The sequence below is a fragment of the Silene latifolia genome, chromosome Y, assembly GCF_048544455.1.
Source record: "Silene latifolia isolate original U9 population chromosome Y, ASM4854445v1, whole genome shotgun sequence".
Taxonomy (NCBI): Eukaryota; Viridiplantae; Streptophyta; class Magnoliopsida; order Caryophyllales; family Caryophyllaceae; genus Silene; species Silene latifolia.
The window spans coordinates 77,249,936-77,269,365 of NC_133538.1; the positions used below are offsets into that span (position 1 = coordinate 77,249,936).

The following is a 19,430-nucleotide window of genomic DNA, read 5'->3' on the forward strand; positions in this document are numbered from 1 at the left end:
CGTCACTCAAAACTCACACAACCACTCATTTTCCTATAAATACCCCTCAAATGCCCCCATTTGAGAACTTACGCGAGTGTGTGCCCCCTCTTTTCTCCCTTAAAATTCTCGACTCAACTTCCTAAGTCACAATCCGACGCGTATTTCGACCTACTGATCATAACTAAAAGCCATACACATTGTTTGGTACCGTCATCGTGCATTATATCACTTGACCGACCATTTCGACCACTACACCATCATTAAACTTAATGTTGTTTTACCTCTTACCATGATGTACCTTGATTAGGTGTAGGAAAGGAAGGAGGCTTCTGAAAGCCTTGTTGAGCCTTATGAGGAGGGACATATGGTTGCTGCTGCTGCGAAGGAGGGGTAGGATTGAGCACATTTTGACTTGTCCACCTCAAATTGGGATGGACTGTCCCTTGGTTGTTATAGTAGGAACCCCCTCCTTGCCTGTATTATTGAAAAGCAAGGACCTGTTCCTTCTCTGTAAGACAGCCAACAACAGTGTGACCGTCGTTGCTCCCACACCTCTCATATGTGACAGTCTCCCCTCTAGTAAGCAAATGGACCGTCTGAGGCTCCCCAGCATAATGCAACTCCAACTTATCAAATCTAGCATTCATGGCTTACAGCTGAGCCACAACATGCTTATCGACTGCATGTACTGTTCTAATACCATCCCTCGGGTTCCCGTACTCAACACAGTGGGTCGCCATCTATTCAATAAGAGCCCATCCCTTATCATCGTCGGTGTTCTTTTCAAATCTTCCGTTGGATGATGCATCAAGTATGGCTCTGTGATCATCGTATAGCCCATTGTAGAACTGATTTGACAAGAACCACGGATCAAAACCATGGTGAGGAATAGACCTCACCAACCTCTTGAAACGGCACCATGCTTCATAAAAAGTTTTATCATGTGTCTGCTTGAAACTGGTGATCTTGGCCCTCAGCTGATTAGTGTGCTGCGAAGGGAAATATCTCTTATAAAAAGCAAGAGCAAGGGTCTCCCAGTCTGTGACCACCGCGGCCGTACGGTCCAAATCAGTCAGCCACTCCCTGGCTGAGTCAGTCAAAGAAAAAGGAAACAAAACCTTCTTAATCTTGTCTTGAGTTACCCCCTTTGTGGCGGGGATAGTAGAACAGTAGTCCGTAAAGACCTCCATATGCTTCTGTTGGAGCTTGTGTCCTTCACAGTTAGTGTGATAACGTATATAAATCTCTTACAGGTTCACAAGGGTATACTTAGTATTTTTACCAGTTGATTAATGTTTATTAATAACGGTTGGCTTTCTAGAAGTTTGACGTTATTATCATACTGATGGCAGTGATCAACTGTGTTGGAATATGTGTCCTCCGACAATAATGCGATCACAATTGTCGATCATGATGATCACATGTTTAAGTCTCATTTTAAGAATACATGTGGGAAGTAATATTTTACTGTCAACTGGTCCACACATATCGGTAATGATTGGCTGACTAGAGTTTGACATTATTGTCGTGCGACTGAATGAATAATTTCAACGGGTTAATTAAATTACTCATTCAGTTTCAATTATCAACGGGTTAATTAAATTACTTAAAATTGACGGACGATTTTGGAAGTAATATTTACGTGTCTCATTGTAATTTGATTAAAATAAGATACGGTCTAAGTAATCGAATTGTTTTATTGCTTAGATGAAATTATTGTTTACGGTAACAATTGAAACTGAATGAATAATTTATTATAAATACAAGATGTTGTAATTTATAATTGGTAAAGCGTTTTGGTACAAGTAATTGTGAATTACTAAGTCGATTTTTACATGACGTGTTTTACTAATACGTTGATTTTTACTTTAAAAATACATGACAATTTTACATGACTTGTGAGATGTGACAAATTGATAAATTGACAAAGATAAAATGGAATCTATTTTATCTAATATGGACCGAAATATGGAGGGAGTATGGTGTTTAAATTATGTTAAATTATTTGAGTGGTAACAAAATAATTACACCTAGCTATAGCCATGCAAGCCTATGTTTTCTTGGATAGAAAAACATGCCCATGCATTGGCTCCCCATCCCTCCTTCCCACCGGTTTTGTGAAAGGCCTAATAGAGAGTTTTTCTCTCTTAATATTCATTCATACTTCATACAATATTTCTAGTGTAAGAAATAGAAAAGCTCTGTTAGAAAATGTAGAGAAATAAAAACTCCAAAATCTTCCTCTCTTGGCCGAAATACAAGAGATAAAAACAATTTTATTAAGATTAATATTATTCTAGTATTAATAATATTAGTCTTTTAAGAGGTTATCTTGGGTATAATACCTTGGGAGAGATTCTAATCTTGAATCCTTTGTTCATCCAATATTAGGAAGCTCAAGATTAAGTGAGTAGGAGAACTCATTTGTGCCCATATATCCGAAATCTCAATGTAAGGAAAACAATTTCTTCTTTATCCTTATTCATGTTTGCATGCATAAGATCTAAATTAATTTTATGACTAAATTAATTATAACATATTTGAATATGTTGAGTATAATGAGATATAGATTTCTAACAAGTGGTATCATGAGCCTTAGGTTGTTTGCATGCAAATCGGTTATTGTTTTTCCGAGTTATACGATTAACAAACAAAACTTACAAATTTGTGTTTATTATGATATATCACGAAATTTATTATGCATGTTAAAGTTTCTGGTCCTAAAATGTATTTAGGATATTTTGGTTAATATATGAATTTTTATTGTTCATTTTATATAATAATGGCATTAAAATGTGATATTATGATAAAAATGTCATTTTTGGACTAAACTTATCTAAAGTTTGATTTTTCCAATGGTTTTTGGATATGTTTTCACATATATTATCCCTTTATGACCTGTAAAGTTTCATAATTTTATGAGTTATTATGCTCGAAATATGGATTTTTCAAGATAAAATCGAATTTAAATGGAAAAATAGGTTAATATGAGTTATACTTCGAATCTGGTCATTGAAATTTAGTATGTTGTCGCATGCAGTTTTACAAGATGTGTGTAAAATAATTGGCTATAATGAAGTCTTTATGCATGATTTATGAATTTTTGATGAAAAATCACATAAATAGTGACTTTAATTAGTAAAAATTGCTAAAACATACTTCATGACTAAGGAAAAACGTCAGTTGTTGCATTTTATCACCTATTTCAGATCTAAAAGTGAAAAGTAAGTAAAAATAATTTTTCTCATATTTTTATGGTTATTATTGATAAATCCGATAAACCGCAACATTGTTTAACCTCGATAATTTTCGAAATTTTTAACCTAAGTTTTTGAACATTGTAAGTGTAATGGTATTTTTCCAGAATGCTCATAAGTTTAAATTTTGAATTTTGAATTTATTTGAAATTTTATGATTTATTTTGAAGTTTATGGCAAATTCTTTTTTTGTATTTTGATTCCATTTATGAACAATATTATGAAATATAAGTTAATTCTTGTCAATATGTTAGTGGAGACTAATTTTGAGTCCTAAGTTGGATAGGGTAATTAACTTGTACATAAATATGAATTTATATAATTATTGTGATTTTAAAAGGTTAAATCACGCAAATCCATAAAAACCGATTAATATACGATATTGGCTCCTTAAATGCGATTTAGCATAAAATTGGGCATGTTCATACATATTATAATGCTGCATTTTATTTATGATTGTCATATTTTAAGTTTATGTAATTTGTGAATTATGTAATTTTACTTAGTATGGCTTTAGTTTTAAATTGATATTACCCGAAATGTATGGGAATATCGATTTGGTTGTAATTTATTGTGACCTCGTATCACCGTTTTGTAATTTAATAGATTTATTTTTATTTTTATTACAAATGTATAATAGGAAATTATGTAATTTCTTATGTAATTTATTTATTCCGGAGATCCTTGAAGATGGTGCCACTCGAGAAGGCGATCCATTAAAGACGGTGTTACCTCGAGATGCGTGCCAAGACCGAAGTTCAAGGGACCAAAGGAGTTGGTTTCCAAATTTGTAATAGTTTATTAGATTTACTATTCTAGGAAGGCCATACTAGGATTTTATTTAAGCTTTGCATTTTATTTACATGTTGCATGCATCGCTAAATCGCCATAACTAAGACATGCATTATCATTTTAGTCGAGTTTATTGACCGTGTCAGTTACAATTATCGTAGTTCACCGCTTTTGTTCACTTAAAATGTGATAGATAATAAATTAACATGATCTCTCGCTAAAAATAAAAAATTGAGACTTAGCCTTACCAAAAAGTAGAAACCATGAAAACCTATTTCGTGAGGGAGTGCACTCGGCCACACCGGGGTACAAACCTTGTTACGTAGGGGAAGTGGGTGATAAATGTCTATCCACCGAATTCATGTTGATGAGGGTTTCATCGGCCACACCGTGACCAAGTTAATGTGGGTTTGGATCATGGACACATTTATTCGAAATTTGGATTGAGCTCAACGGAAGTATTCATAACCGTAGTTGCATGTGTTCCGGGCTAAAGATAAATGTTAATGTAATTTTATCGACCAAGAGTTCTAAGAGTATAATCGATTAAAGAGTTAATCCACCGAGTTATATTAATAAGGGATTCATCGGCCACGCCGTGCCCAAGTTGATATGAATTTGGATCTTGGAATCATTTATAATAGTTGGGTAGAGGTCACTATATAAATGCTCATATCTTGTTAATTTATTTACAAGTATGATATTACAAAGACAAATGTTAATATTTCCTTTTACTCCATACTTGTAGTTCATTACAATGAATCCATCAAATGCTACTACACCGATAACTATTGAGTCTTGCCACAATGTTTTTGACAACGTTTGCTTCAACAATGATTTCGACACTACTAGAGAACTTCATTTTGGGATTGGTTCGGATGGAAACCTAAACTTCATCACTTATTCTAAACCTCCTACAAGATCTCTTCTGAGCCGGTCTCAAGAAGACTGCCTCATAAAATATATAGGATCTTTGTGTTTGGAAGAGAAAGATGCCAAAACTAGTGGGAGCTCAAGCAATCAAGTTCTTGCTTCAAAGGGCAAAATGTTTAAGAAGGGAAATAAAGGGAAGGAATCATCGTTCCAAAAGGTAAAATTCCTAAAGAGATTTATGCTATTGATGTAAATTATACTTCCACCACAACATGGGTACTGGATACCGGTTGTGGTTCTCACCTTTGTAATCATTTACAGGGGTTAAGAGACGTGAAGAGGCTTATCAAAGGAGATGTGGATCTACGCCTTGGAAATAGAGCTCGAGTAGCGGCCGAATCCGAAGGAACTTAAATTATTAGCTTTGCCTAATGGGTTTGAGTTGTATTTACATAATTGTTTTTATGTGCCTACACTTTCTAAAAACATTAACGGTTTTTATTTTTTCATTAAGAACAATCGTTGTACTATTTCAAGAAACGACTTGGTTATAGGCCAAGCTCCTTCCATTAATGGCATTTAAATTTTAGAAACCTCGATTCCGACTAATGACATCTACAACATTCAATTAAAGAAACTCAAATCAAGTGATCCAAATGAATCGTTCATTTGGCATTGTCGATTAGGTCACATAAACGAGAATCGCATCAAAATATTAATTTCGACTAATGTGATTACACCATTTGATTTTCAATCATATGGAACATGCGAATATTGCCTTCTTGGCAAAATGACTCGAAATCCTTTTAGTGGTAAAGGGACACGAGCAAGTGAACTATTGGGACTCATACATACCGATGTGTGTGGACCAATGAGTAGCACCGCTCGTGGAAATTATGACTACTTCATAACCTTCACCGATGACTTGAGTAGATATGGGTATATCTATTTAATGAAGCATAATAACGAAGCTTTTGAGAAATTCAAGGAATTTCAAAACGAAGTAGAGAACCAATTGAACAAAAAAATTAAGGCACTACGATCCGATCGTGGTGGAGAATATCTTAGCCTTGAATTCGATTCACACTTGAAAGGTTTTGGTATTATATCACAACTTACTCCACCCGGAACACCACAACTCAATGGTGTTGCCGAAAGGAGAAATCGAACCCTACTTGATTGGTTCGATCAATGATGAGTCAAACCGAGCTACCAAACTCGTTTTGGGGATTTGCGATTCAAACCGCAATTAGATCCTTGAATAATAGTCCCACAAAGACAACCGAAAAGACTCCATATGAGATGTGGAAGGGAAGAGTTCCTAATATATCCTACATGAAAATTTGGGGATGTGAAGCTTATGTCAAGGCAAAGACAAACAACAAGCTTGCCCCAAAATCCGAAAAATGCATCTTTGTAGGTTACCCCTTGACCTCTCGAGGATACTAATTCTACAAACCTCAAGAGAACAAAGTGTTTGTGACTTGCGAGGCTGTCTTCTTAAAAAAGTCAATTTATTTCTAAGAGACAAGGTGGGAGAAATTTTGAGCTTGATGAAGTTCAAGACCCACAAACCGATGTAGAGACGCAAGAAGATGTTCCTTCGTCATCTAACGCGGTTGTCTCTCCTCCACCTAGAAGAACGGGCCGTGTTATTCGCCATCCCGATCGATATGAGGGACTTATCGAAGAAGATGGAATACTCGATGTGTTGCTTTTGGAAAGTGACGAGCCCGCCACGTACAAGGCCGCAATCTCTAGTCCAAATTACTCCTTATGGCTTATAGCCATGAAGTCTGAAATGGATTCTATGCATGAAAACCAAGTTTGGAACTTGGTGGATTTGCCTAAAGGGGCAAGACCTCTTCAATGCAAATGGATTTTCAAAGTCAAGAATGGCATAGAAGGACATGATGATGTCTACAAAGCTAGGCTAGTGGCAAAAGGATTTACCCAAGTCCAAGCTCTCCATTATGATGAAACCTTCGCCCCCGTAGCCATGATAAGATCCATACGGATTTTTTTAGCGATTGCCGCATTTCATGATTATGAAATATGGCAAATGGATGTCAAAACATCTTTTCTAAATGGGCATTTAGAAGAGGAGGTGTACATGATACAACCCGAAGGTTTTGTTGATTCTAATAATTAAGAGATCCATTTATGGTCTTAAGCAAGCATCTAGAAGTTGGAATCATCGATTCGATCAAGTGATAAATGAGAATGGTTTCACTCGAAGTGTTGAGGAACCATGTTTATACATGAAATTTAGTGGGAGGAATGTTGTGTTCCTAATCTTGTATGTCGATGAAATACTACTCATTGGAAATGATATTCCGATGTTGTCTTCTGTTAAGAAATGGTTAGGTAACCACTTCCAAATGAAGGATTTAGGAGAGGCACACCGCATATTAGGTATCCGGATCCATAGAGATAGATCCAAGAGGATATTGGCACTAAGTCAAGAGTATTATTTTGATAATATTCTTCGACGGTTCAGCATGGACAAATCAAAAAGGGGATTGGTACCTATGGTAACTGGGACAATATTGATCAAGTCTCAATCTCCCTCCGAACCCCATAATGTTGAACGCATGAAGATGATCCCTTATGCATCCGCTGTTGGATCAATCATGTACGCCATGATATGCACACGTCCTGATGGCTCGTATGCCTTGAACATGCCCCCTTGACATCTCATCAAGAATGAGAGTTTGGTGGAGTCCTCCCTAAACCACCATTTGTAAATATTTCTAACTCCCTAACTTGCATTTCAATTCTTGTATTGCATTTTTGTTATTTTTGGATTTTTATACTTTGATCAAGATAATTATCATGTTTGAGAGAAGTGAGGGAGGGATTAATAATTTCAATTAATGTGTAATGCTTTAGCTTAGTGTGGGGATAACAATTGCCTAGGCTATCGATGCCTTAGTAGTGCCCCCCACAATGAAGAACACAAGATATGAAGAAGAATGGATAAATGACAAGGGATATGCATTGTACACGGATGGAACTGAATCCGGGTACAAAGGGGTCGAATCCGAGCGGATTCAGGAGAATCCGCCCGTTTTCAAGAAATCCGAGCGTGTTGGGTAGAAGACGCACGTCCTGAAATGAGCTGAAGTTTTGAAATTTTTGAATGTCAGCGAATCCGGGCGTCCTGCATCATAATCCGCCCGTCTTCAAAAAGCCGCCCGTCCTGAAAGGAAGACGCCCGTCTTCTTGGCTGAGGAAAACAAGAAAAATCCCTGGACTGAAATCCGCCCGTCTTCTGTATAATACGCCCGTCCCGTGTCTGCGAATCAGAGCGTCTTCCCTTAAAGACGCTCGTCTTCAGGCGAGTTCTTTCCAACCCAGAAAAGGCAGAATCCGCCCGTCCCGAGCAGAAACCGTACGGATTGCCCCTGCAGTTCGAATTTTTCGGGCTTTATAAAACCCCTCCCACATTCATTTCTTCACTCCTTCATTCATAACACTACTCAAAACCCTCAAAACCCTTATCCTCTCCATCACAAAAACAAAATTCCTCAACTACATTCACCAAAATCAAATCAAAACATCATTTTAATAACAAATCAATCACTCCTTTTTCAATAAAATTCAAAACCAAGCATAAAATCTTCAACCTTTGAGTCGATTTTTGAATTCATAAAGGCAAAGCCTTTCATCTTTAAATCGATTTGGGTGCACTAGAAATTGAAGTTTTTTCACTCTTTCTTGGTTAATTCATCAATGGTAAGGACTAAGGGAGCAACAAAGGCAACAAAGGCAAAGGCACCAAAGGCAAAGGCACTTTCACAAAGGCAAAAGACTCTTCAAGCAAAGAAAGCATTGGCTATGGTGGTAGCAAACCCAAACTTGGAAGTGCAACAACAACAACAACCTCCCATGGGTGCAACAACATCAACTACTCCGGAAATTGATCAACTTGCAAACTATCCGGAGGTAACTTTCATTTCCAAAACCCATAGGGACACTTTTGCTAAGTTTGCTAGAAAATCATTTCAATCCACCAAGTTTATATGTGAAGATACCTTAGAAAAATTGGGTGTCCTTGAGCAAACTAGAGCCTTTTTCAAAGCCATGGGGTTGGAGAAATTGTTTGAATCAAAAGAATTGACATACCCCTCCCTTACCTTAGAATTTTTGAGTTCTTTGAAAGTTAACAAGGTTGAGACTATGGAGAACCTCGAGTTTTGTCTAGCTAATGTTAGTAGGCGCATCTCCTTTAAGGAATTGGGTAAAGCTTTGGGTCTTAGTGATGGACCGAGTTATTTTAAGAATGTTGGCAAATATGACCCCGACCCTCTTTGGGAGGCAATTTCCGGAAGGAAATTTGAGGACTTTTATGCGAGTCGTGTTCTTTTAGTCCACCATCCGGGTATAAGAGTATGGCATAAGGTCGTAGGGAGCACCATCAATGCAAGAAAAGACACCAACCATTTCACAAAACTCGATTTTGTTCTCCTTGAGTCGGCTTTGAACATTGGAAGAGTACAAACCAAGCCTTTCAACTTTCTAAGGCTATTGGTGGATAGATGGCTCAACATTGATTGTGAGAAGAAAGGCACTACCGTTATTGTGAATGGAGGCCTAGTCACCATCCTAGCTAAATACTTTGATCCTAACTTCAACAAAGATAACAAGTATGAGGCGAAAGAAGGTGGTCATCTCGTTGATTTGCATACTATGATACACAAGTACAAGTGGGTTTCCCATAACCCTCTTGACACCAAGTATGGATGGCTCACTAGTGAAGCTAGTTCTTTCACTTTGCCTTCAAAGATTTGTCGATTGAGTGTCCACCGGACCAATTATCTACTTCCCCTTTCAAAAGAGGCCGAGTATATTATCCAATAACAAAAGGGTGAACTTGAAATAACCTCCTCTTCCATTGTCACACCACCTTACCCTTTTGAGTACCAAGAGTTCAAGCCGGAGGGTGTTGAAGCAAGAAATGATTACTTGACTCTTCTCATGCAAGCAATACACAAGCAAGCCTTTGAGGATCGGGCAAATGCTTACTTAGCTAAATATCCACCCCTCTTACACTTAGCTAGGCAAGGACTACTTGACCCATCATGTCCTTTGCCTAGTTGGGCGGATAAGGATGTCCTATTTCCGAGTGCATCTAGGGTTGTTCCAGGTGACAATGAGGTTATTGGTAATGAAGAAGTTGATGATAACATTGATGAAGAAGCTAGTGAAGAAGGAGAAGAGGATGATGAGCAAGGTGAAGAAGAAAGTGAAGAAGAAAGTGAAGAAGCAAGTGAAGAGGGAAGTGGCAATGAGACCACTTCTAAAGAGGAAGATGATGATAGTGATGATATGATGGAAGATTAGCAAGCTTTGGAGGCTCCTACCCTCTCAAGGTTTGTCTATTTCTCTCTTTGTTTTATTTATTTTTCTTGATCATTGTTAGAGTAGTCGTAGCACCATTGAGGACTCACACCTCGGTACTTTTTGAGGTGTTCTCATTTTATTGTTCCCACTTTTAAAATCCAAAATGACAAATTAGTTTCATGCATTGCATAGTGTGTGCATGAACTACACCCATCCTTGGACATTAGCAATAGTGTCTAACTCGGTTTGGGGAAGTTAATGTATACACAACGGGAGGTAATCTAAATTATCCTCTCCGTCATAAACAAAAACCATGCATCATGTAGTGTAGACTAGTGTAGATTGCATTTAGTGTAGAAATCATGCATCATGTTTGGATAATTTCCCATCATTTTGGCCATTGAGGACAATGCCCATATTAGTGTGGGGATGGGGAATTCTAACTTAACTCTTATTCAAAAATCCAAAAAAATTGAAAAATTTCGAAAAACCATAAAAATTTGAAAAATTGAAAAACCTAAATACATGTTTACTCCTTTTGTAGTATAGTTATATTGTATATATTGTATATATTGTGTTTGTTCTATCCTTTTTCGCATTGATCGACTATGTCACATCCGAGACATGAGGATCATGAAGACCGCATGGTATGATCTTTCCAATCTCCTTTTTCCTCTTTATGTTAATGACTATGTGGCTTTATTTTGATTGATGTGGTATAACAATGTGAATTTAGGACTTGCATTTAGTTTATATGTCATACTAGTTGATATAATCACTTGCATTAGGATGTGTATATTAGTTGCATCATTGCATGTAGTTGCATTTAGATAAAATATTTTGAAAAGTGCCTAATTGAGAACTTTGACAAGAGCAACTAAGCCATTACAAATACTTTTTCAACTTAAGACTTTGCCTACTAGAATGGTTGTAAAACACCCTAGATAGTGTCATACTAGTGTCTTTTGACCCATGACCCAAAGCCTAGTCAAGGGTTTACATGTGAGTCACCTATCCAACCCCGTGATGCGATGTGGACTTGGTTAACTTGTCTAGGTGACCTTGATTGACCTTGTGGTAAGGCAACCCAAAACTATTTTCTATCAATAAGCTTGAAGTGCTCATTTCAAAGAATTTTGTCATGTGGAAGTAATTTAATGCCAAGGAAACCTCAAAAGTTATGAATTGTTGAATGTTGAGAAATTGAATTATTTTGATGGAGGCGTACCACTTCGATGTGCTTTGGAGCGGGATCCATTGAACTGGGCCCCCACACTGTTGTGAATTCGGCCGCCCAGAGACAGAGTGACTATCACCCCGAAAAGCTATTGTCTAGAGGTTAACCGGTTGCCTAATAAGCGATTGGTGAAAGCAAAAGACAGTAGCCCGGAAGGGACAAACCCCATCTTAAATTTTTGAAATGTGAAAGTTAAATGAGGAAAATTTTGAATACTAGTCATATCCACCCGTTGTGTATAAAGATTTGAGCATTTCATTCCCAAAACGCCTTTTTGTCAAGCCACTTTGTCGAGCTTGGGACGATCCATGACCTTTACTTTTGTAGAGAATTCGAGACTTGTCATGTCATTTGCTACTAGCATCATAGGGATCATCATTCCACCACCATCCGATCGCTCTTGATGAAAGCATTTGGAAATTGAGGACGAAAGTAGTTTAGTTTAACACCATTGGAGGTGATTTAGTGCCATCCTCTTAGCCTTAGTAATTTGTTGAACTAGTATTTGTGAAGGATTACATGCTCTTAAATTTGTTCTCTTTTAGTTGCCTCCGCCACTTGATGAAGAAGTGGCTATTCCTTTTGTAGAAGCATCCGTTATTTAATTTTGTGTGCTTAATGTTTGGATGTGTCGCCATTTTGGCAAGACCCACCTTGCCTTGTAAGAAGCCATCCTACCTCATGGTTGCTTTGTTGTGAGTTGAAGGGGCGGAATAAGATCCGCTAATTGTCTCATATTGGCTATGTTATTAGGTTAGTTTAAATAATTGTCCTAGTCTTTGTCACCCCTTTACTCGGGACGAGCAAAGGTTCGGTTTGGGGATATTTGATGTGACCATAATTAACGCATATTTAGCCCCCGAATTAGCCTTGTTCCCAAGCTTTTTAGTGCATATTTGGGTCATTTATTATCTTTAGTTCTTTGTTTTGCATATTCTTTGAGATTTTGATCCCTTGGTAGGAAAGGAGTGCAAATCTTGCATTTTCATGGCAAAACGAGACTAAATTGATTGAATTCAATGACCAAGCATCAAGGAGAGACAAGATTAGAAGGCCTTTGTACATATTATAGTAGATGAGTAATGTTGAGAAAGGATCCTTGAGTCCCCGAGGAAATCCCCAAGGAATTTATGAAGAAAAGGGAAGAAAAGAAGAAGAAATGTTGTTGAGGCACAATCCGTGCGGTTTCTCCACAATCCGTCCATCCTCCTCAAGAACAATCCGTGCGTTTTCTCCCTAAGACGCCCGGGTTTGCAGCCACCAGAATCCGCCCGGATTCACCTGAAGACGCCCGTGTTCCACCGCCAGAATCCGCCCGTCCCGACTCCAAAAAGCACGGATTCCTGTACAGCGCAATTTCGTCTTCTCCAAGCTACAAAGAAAGAAGCCCTTCCTTCGAAAAATACCGGCTCCTCCCTGCTCAATCTAAAAAGTGTAATTACTAGTTTAGCCCTTAGTTAAACCTAATGCATCCCCCTAATTTCCACTATAAATACCCCATTAGTCTAATTAGAAGGGCATGTTCTTCTTATCAATAATTAGAGTAGTTAATATCAATCAAATCTCTCTTTAGTATTGTAATCAACAATTAATCAAGTTCTAATACAAGTTTTATTTCCTTAATCTCTCTTTTGTTCATCCTTTACTTTGGGTAATTGAAGATTATTTGGGTTATTATTGAGAGATTGACAACCTCTTAATCAAGCATCAAGTACTTCTTTTATCTTTGCTTTATTATTGGAATCATTAGTAGGTATAATTCTCTTAATCCCTCTTTAATTATTGTTAATTACTTTCATTTATTCATCATGTTTCCTTTTGTTGGTATGATTGACAACCTTGCTAGCATGATCAACATGATAATTAGTGAGTATTCTCTTAGCTAGGGTTAATGGGTGATTAGGGGAAACCAACATGGGGAATGATTCATGCTTAAATTAATATGCTTTCATGGTTTATTTGCTTGCTTGTTTTGATCTCAACTCATGCACATGTTATGTTTGATGAAATGTTAAGCCTATGAATCCTTGCATTTACCACCATCTCCTATATTTTCAATGAGACTTGTAAGACATAAACCAACTCGAGTCTCATTAGACCATGCATGTTGTTGAGTAGGGAAGACTAAGTCGACTTGTAGGTGTTGTACAATCTAATCGATTCGGATCCGGGAGCCAAACTTTCCTAGGATTGTAAGATATAACCCAACTCAATCCATCACAACAATAATTGTTTGCTTATAATTTGAGAACATGTTTGTATGATCAATTCCCATGAATCCCCTATGACCCCATGACACCCTAGTGCTTTTTATCAATTTTTTACAACCCTTTCAATTCATCTTGCTTGTTTATTTCCATTGCTATTTAGTTTAGTGACCTTCTACATCAACCCAAATTGTGACACCCCTAAGACACCACTAGTTTCAATAGAAATCTCATCTCAATTCCCGTCCCTTGGGATCCGACCTTTACTTGCCTCTTTACTAATTGTAGAGTTGTTTGTGAAGCTATAAATTGTGTTTTGATTCGGACGTGACCCAACGACCACATCTATTTAATTGTGAACACGAAACGGACCGATCAACAAACCGAGCGGATTTCCTTCTTAGACGCTCAGATTCTCTTACAGCGGAGTTTCCTTGATTTCCTTGACTCCGATAAAAGCTTCCCCACACTTGAAAACTAGTTCCTTCCTTCATCAAAAATCATTAGTGACCCTCCCTCACTTACTCTCATGGAAAGATTTTATGTTTATGATAAAAGGAATGCAACAAAATTATAAATACAAGTTAGAGGGGTTAGTATATTTACAAGTGGTGGTTTAGGGAGGACTCCACCAAACTCTCCCTTTGATGATTCCTTCAAGGATGAGGAGGCCCGAGGTAGGTGACCTCGACTTCTCCAATAAATGCTCCCTCATAATATGGCTTCAATCTTTGACCATTGACCTTTAATTTGCTTCCATCTTCCGCATTGATTTCAAAATCCCCATACTTTCGAACCTCGGTGATCACATAGGGACTCATCCATCTAGAGTTCAACTTCCCGGGAAAGAGTCGATATCGGGAGTTGAATAGAAGGACTTTATCCCCTTTGTGCAAGGCTTTTATCTTGATCCTCTTGTCATGGAGAAATATTGTCCTTTCCTTGTAGATCCTGGCATTCTCATAAGATTGTAGCCGGAATTCTTTCAACTCTTAAATTTGTATCATCCTCTTTTGACCACTTAATTTGAGATCAAGGTTAAGGGCTCGGATTGCCCAAAAAGCTTTGTACTCTAATTCGATTGGCAAGTGGCATGCTTTTCCATAAATGAGCTTGTAAGGAGAGGCTCCTATGGGAGTCTTATAGGCCGTCCTATAAGCCCAAAGAGCGTCATCAAGCTTTGTGCTCCAATCCTTTCGGGTCTTGTTTACAACTTTCTCAAGAATTTGCTTGATCTATCTATTTGAAACATCAACTTGACCGCTTGTTTGAGGATGATATCCTAAGCCGGTTCTATGTTGAACACCATACTTGGTCAAAAAGGATGCGAGCTTCTTTTCATGAAAATGCGTTCGTCCATCACTTATGATTGCTCTTGGGACTCCGAATCTTGGGAAGATTATTTTCTTGAAGAGCTTGGTGACCGTCTTTGCATCATTGTTTGGGGTGGGAATTGCCTCCATCCACTTTAAGACGTAATCTACGGCCACAAGGATATACTTATTCCCATTGGATGTCACAAACGGCCCTTGGTAGTCGATCCCCCAAACGTCGAAGATCTCCACCTCCAGTATGCACCTTTGTGGCATTTCATTCCTCCAGAAGATATTCCCCGTCCTTTGACAAGCATCACAATGAATGATAAATTCCCTTGTATCTTGAAACATCGTAGGCCAATAGAAGCCCGATTGAAGAATTTTTGCAACGGTTCTCCTTGCTCCATGGTGCCCACCGTACGGTAACAAGTGGCATCCTTCCAAGGTTCCTTAGACTTCCCATTGAGGGATGCACCTCCGGTAGAGCCCATCACTACACTCTTTGTAGAGATTTGGGTCATCCCAAAAGTACCTTTTTACTTCGAACAAGAACCTCTTCCTTTGGTTGTAGTTCAAATTTGGAGGGAGTACTCTTCCAACGATATAGTTGGCATAATCGGCAAACCATGGGGTGATGTGCCTTTCAAGTTGTGTTTGAATGGCCATAAAGATATCGTCCGGAAATGAGTCATTGATCGGCGTTTCCCCTTATTCATCATGAAACCGGATCCTTGACAAGTGATCCGCCACTACATTTTCGGCTCCTTTCTTGTCTCTCATTTCCAAGTCAAATTCTTGAAGAAGCAAAATCCATCTCAACAAACTTGGTTTTGCCTCCTTATTTATCAAGAGGTGTCGGAGAGCACAGTGATCCGAAAAGACAATCACTTTGGATCCAAGTAAGTAGGAACGGAATTTGTCCAAAGCATAGACAATGGCAAGAAGCTCTTTCTCGATGGTATCATAGTTCACTTGGGAGGGATCAAGAGTCTTGATTATATAGTAGATGTCATGAAGAGCTCTTCCTACCCTTTGGCCAAGAACCGCTCCAACGGCATAGTTACTAGCATCACACATAATCTCGAACGGTAGTTCCCAATTTGGAGGTTGAATGATCGGTGCCGAGATTAGTGCTTCCTTGATTCTATTAAAGGCTTCAACTCACTCATCAGTGAAATGGAATTGGGCATCTTTAAGTAAGAGTTGAGTGAGGGGTTTCGCTATTTTTTAAAAATCTTTTATGAAAAGGCGATAGTAACCCGCGTGACCGAGAAAACTTCTCACCCCTCTAACATTCACGGGAGGTGGGAGTTTATCTATCACCTCAACCTTAGATTTATCGACCTCGATGCCCTTTTCTGAGATTAAATGACCCAAAACAATTCCTTCATTGACCATGAAGTGACACTTTTCTCAATTTAAAACAAGACTAACATCTTCACATTTTTGCAATACAAGAGAAATATTATGCAAACATGAGTCAAAGACTTTTCCATAAACGCTAAAATCATCCATAAAAACTTTCATAATGGTCTCTAGGTAATCGGAGAAGACACTCATCATGAATCTTTGTAAAGTGGCGGGGCATTACACAAGCCAAAAGGCATCCTCCTATATGCAAAACTACCATAAGGGCATGTGAAGGTGGTCTTATGTTGGTCATCCGGATGTATGGGGATTTGAAAGAATCCCGAATACCCGTCAAGGTAACAAAAAATTTTGTTGGAGGCTAACCTCTCAAGCATTTGGTCAATGAATGGTAGGGGGAAATGATCCTTTCTTGTTGCGGAATTCAATTGTCGATAGTCAATGCACATACGCCAACCGGTGATCTTCCTTGTGGGTATTAGCTCATTCTTTTCGTTTGTCACCACCGTGGTACCTCCTTTCTTAGGTACCACTTGAACGGGGCTAACCCACAAAGAGTCCGATATGGGATATATGATTCCCGCATCAAGTAATTTCATAACCTCTCCCTTGACAACTTCTTGCATGTGGAGGTTTAATCTCCTTTGAGATTGAATGGTAGGTCTATGGCCCTCCTCTAGATGAATTCTATGCATACAAAAGTTGGGACTTATCCCCTTATGGTCATCTAGACTATAACCTATAGCCTTTTCATGTTGCTTCAACACATCAAGCAATTTTCCCAATTGGTTTTCATCAAGTCTATCATTAACAATCACGGGTTTGGTCTTTGATTCGTCAAGGTAAGCATATTTCAAATTTGGGGGAAGGGGTTTTAAAGTAGGGATTTGTACCTCACTTTCCACCTTTGAAGGTTCATTGAGAAATTGCTCCATTTCCATTAGACACTCCATTCTCATGGCATGTTCAAATTGTTCTTTGGTCTCATCAATCTCGCCATACCCGAATTCCATGACGGATTCCTCTTGGTCTTGGGCTTGTAAGATTTCTTCTAGGATTAATTGCTCATGTTCTATAGGTTGACATGCTTCCACAAGGATGTTATGTACTAATTCGGATTGCTCATAAGTAAGTTCTTTGTTAGCTAGAGCGGCCTCAAAAAGATCTACCTACAACTCCCAATACATATTTTTAGCCTCCCTTGCTTCATAGGCTTCCAATACTTGCATGGGGTATTTGAAGAAAGGTATACTTAAGTGGTCCTCTACAAAACAATCTATAAGATCCATCTTGCAAAATATCGAACAACTTGTAAACAATTAGAACAAACCTTGAGGAAGTTTACTTCCCCAAGGCAAAGAAAGACACAACTAATAACAATCTAAGAAAATCTAAATCAAGTTAACACTGTCCCCGGCAACGGCGTAATTTTTGGTCGAGCCCTCTTGAGAGGTTTAGTTTTCGTTACCTGTCGTTAGGAGCACCTAGACCAAAAGAATATTTATAACTCCACAAACAACTCTACTATTAGTAAAGAGGAAAGTAAAGGTCGGATCCCAAGGGACGGGTATTGAAGTGAGATTTTCAATTGCAAATAGCGGTGTCTAGGGGTGTCACAATTTGGGGTTGGAATAGAAGATCACTAAACTAAATAGCAATGAAAGTAAACAAGCAAGATGATTAAAAAGAGATGTAAACAATTGATAAAAGGCACTAGGGTGTCATGGGGTCATAGGGGATTCATGAGAATTGATCATACAAACATATTCTCAAATTATAAGCAAGCAATTATTGTTGTGATGGATCGAGTTGGTTTATATCTTACAATCCTAGTAAAGTTTGGGTCCCGGAGCCGAATCGATTAGATTGTACAACACCTACAAGTTGACTTAATCTTCCCTACTCAACTATATGCATGGTCTAATGAGACTCGAGTTGGTTTATGTCTTACAAGTCTCATTGAAAAGGTAAGTGATGGGTAAAAAATGCAAGGATTCATAGGCTCGCATTTCATCAAACATAACTTGTGCATAAGCTGAGATCACAACAAGAAGGCAAATAAACTATGAAAACATATTAAATTAAGCATGAATCATCCCCCATGTTGGTTTCCCCTAATTACCCATTAACCCTAGTTAAGGAAACTATTCACTCATTATCATGTTGAACATGCTAGCAAGGTTGTCAATCATACCAAAAAAGTAAAACATGATGAATAAATGAAGATGATTAACAATAATTAAAAAGGGATTAAGAGAATTATACCAACTATTGATTCCAATAATAAAACAAAGAATAATAGAAGTACTTGATGATTGATTGGAAGGTTGTCAATCTCCCAATAATAACCCAAATAATCTTCAATTACCCAAAATGAAAGATGAACAAAAGAGAGATTAAGGAAATGAGATTTGTATTAAGACTTGATTAAAAGTTGATTACAAGATTAAAGAGAGATTAGAATGATATAAACTACACTAAAGATTGATAAGAAGAACATGATTATCTAATTAGAATAATGGGGTATTTATAGTGGGGATTAGGTACACAAATTAGGGTTTACTAGAGGCTTAAATGACGATTAAGTCCTTGAGGAATCGCTCCTCTCAGAAAAATATGCGAGTTTCCTTTTTGCTAGTCTTTCTGAGGTATGCGCATCCTTCATAGAACAAGAAGAACGGAATAGCTGTAACACAATCCGAGCGTCCAGGGCACGGGACCAGCGGATTGTCTGGCTTTCGGACGAGCGGATTCAATGGCTGGACAGGCGGATTGTGGGTCTTTTGGATGAGCGTCCCTCTGAAGAAGACGCTCGGATTCCTTGTCTTGGACGGGCGTCCAGGGGGCAATCCGCTCGGATTCTGAGTCAGCTTCTTCCCTTCTTCTTTTCTTCCTTCTTCTTCATATAATCCTTGGGGATTTCATCGGAGATGCAAGGATCTTGTCTCCTCATTGCCCAGTTACTACAATATGTACAAAGGCCTTCTAGTCTTGTCTTATATTTGATGCTTGGTCATTGAATTCAATCAATTTAGCTCTATTTTGCCATGAA

General features: G+C 38.1%; 1 non-coding gene across 1 annotated transcript; it reads left to right on the forward strand.

The window, feature by feature from the left end:
• Positions 1 to 855: 855 nt before the first annotated feature.
• LOC141636029 (small nucleolar RNA R71) lies at positions 856 to 961 on the forward strand. The gene has a single exon (XR_012540672.1). It is a non-coding gene; the product is annotated as a small nucleolar RNA R71 (small nucleolar RNA).
• The last annotated feature ends 18,469 nt before the right edge of the window (positions 962 to 19,430 follow it).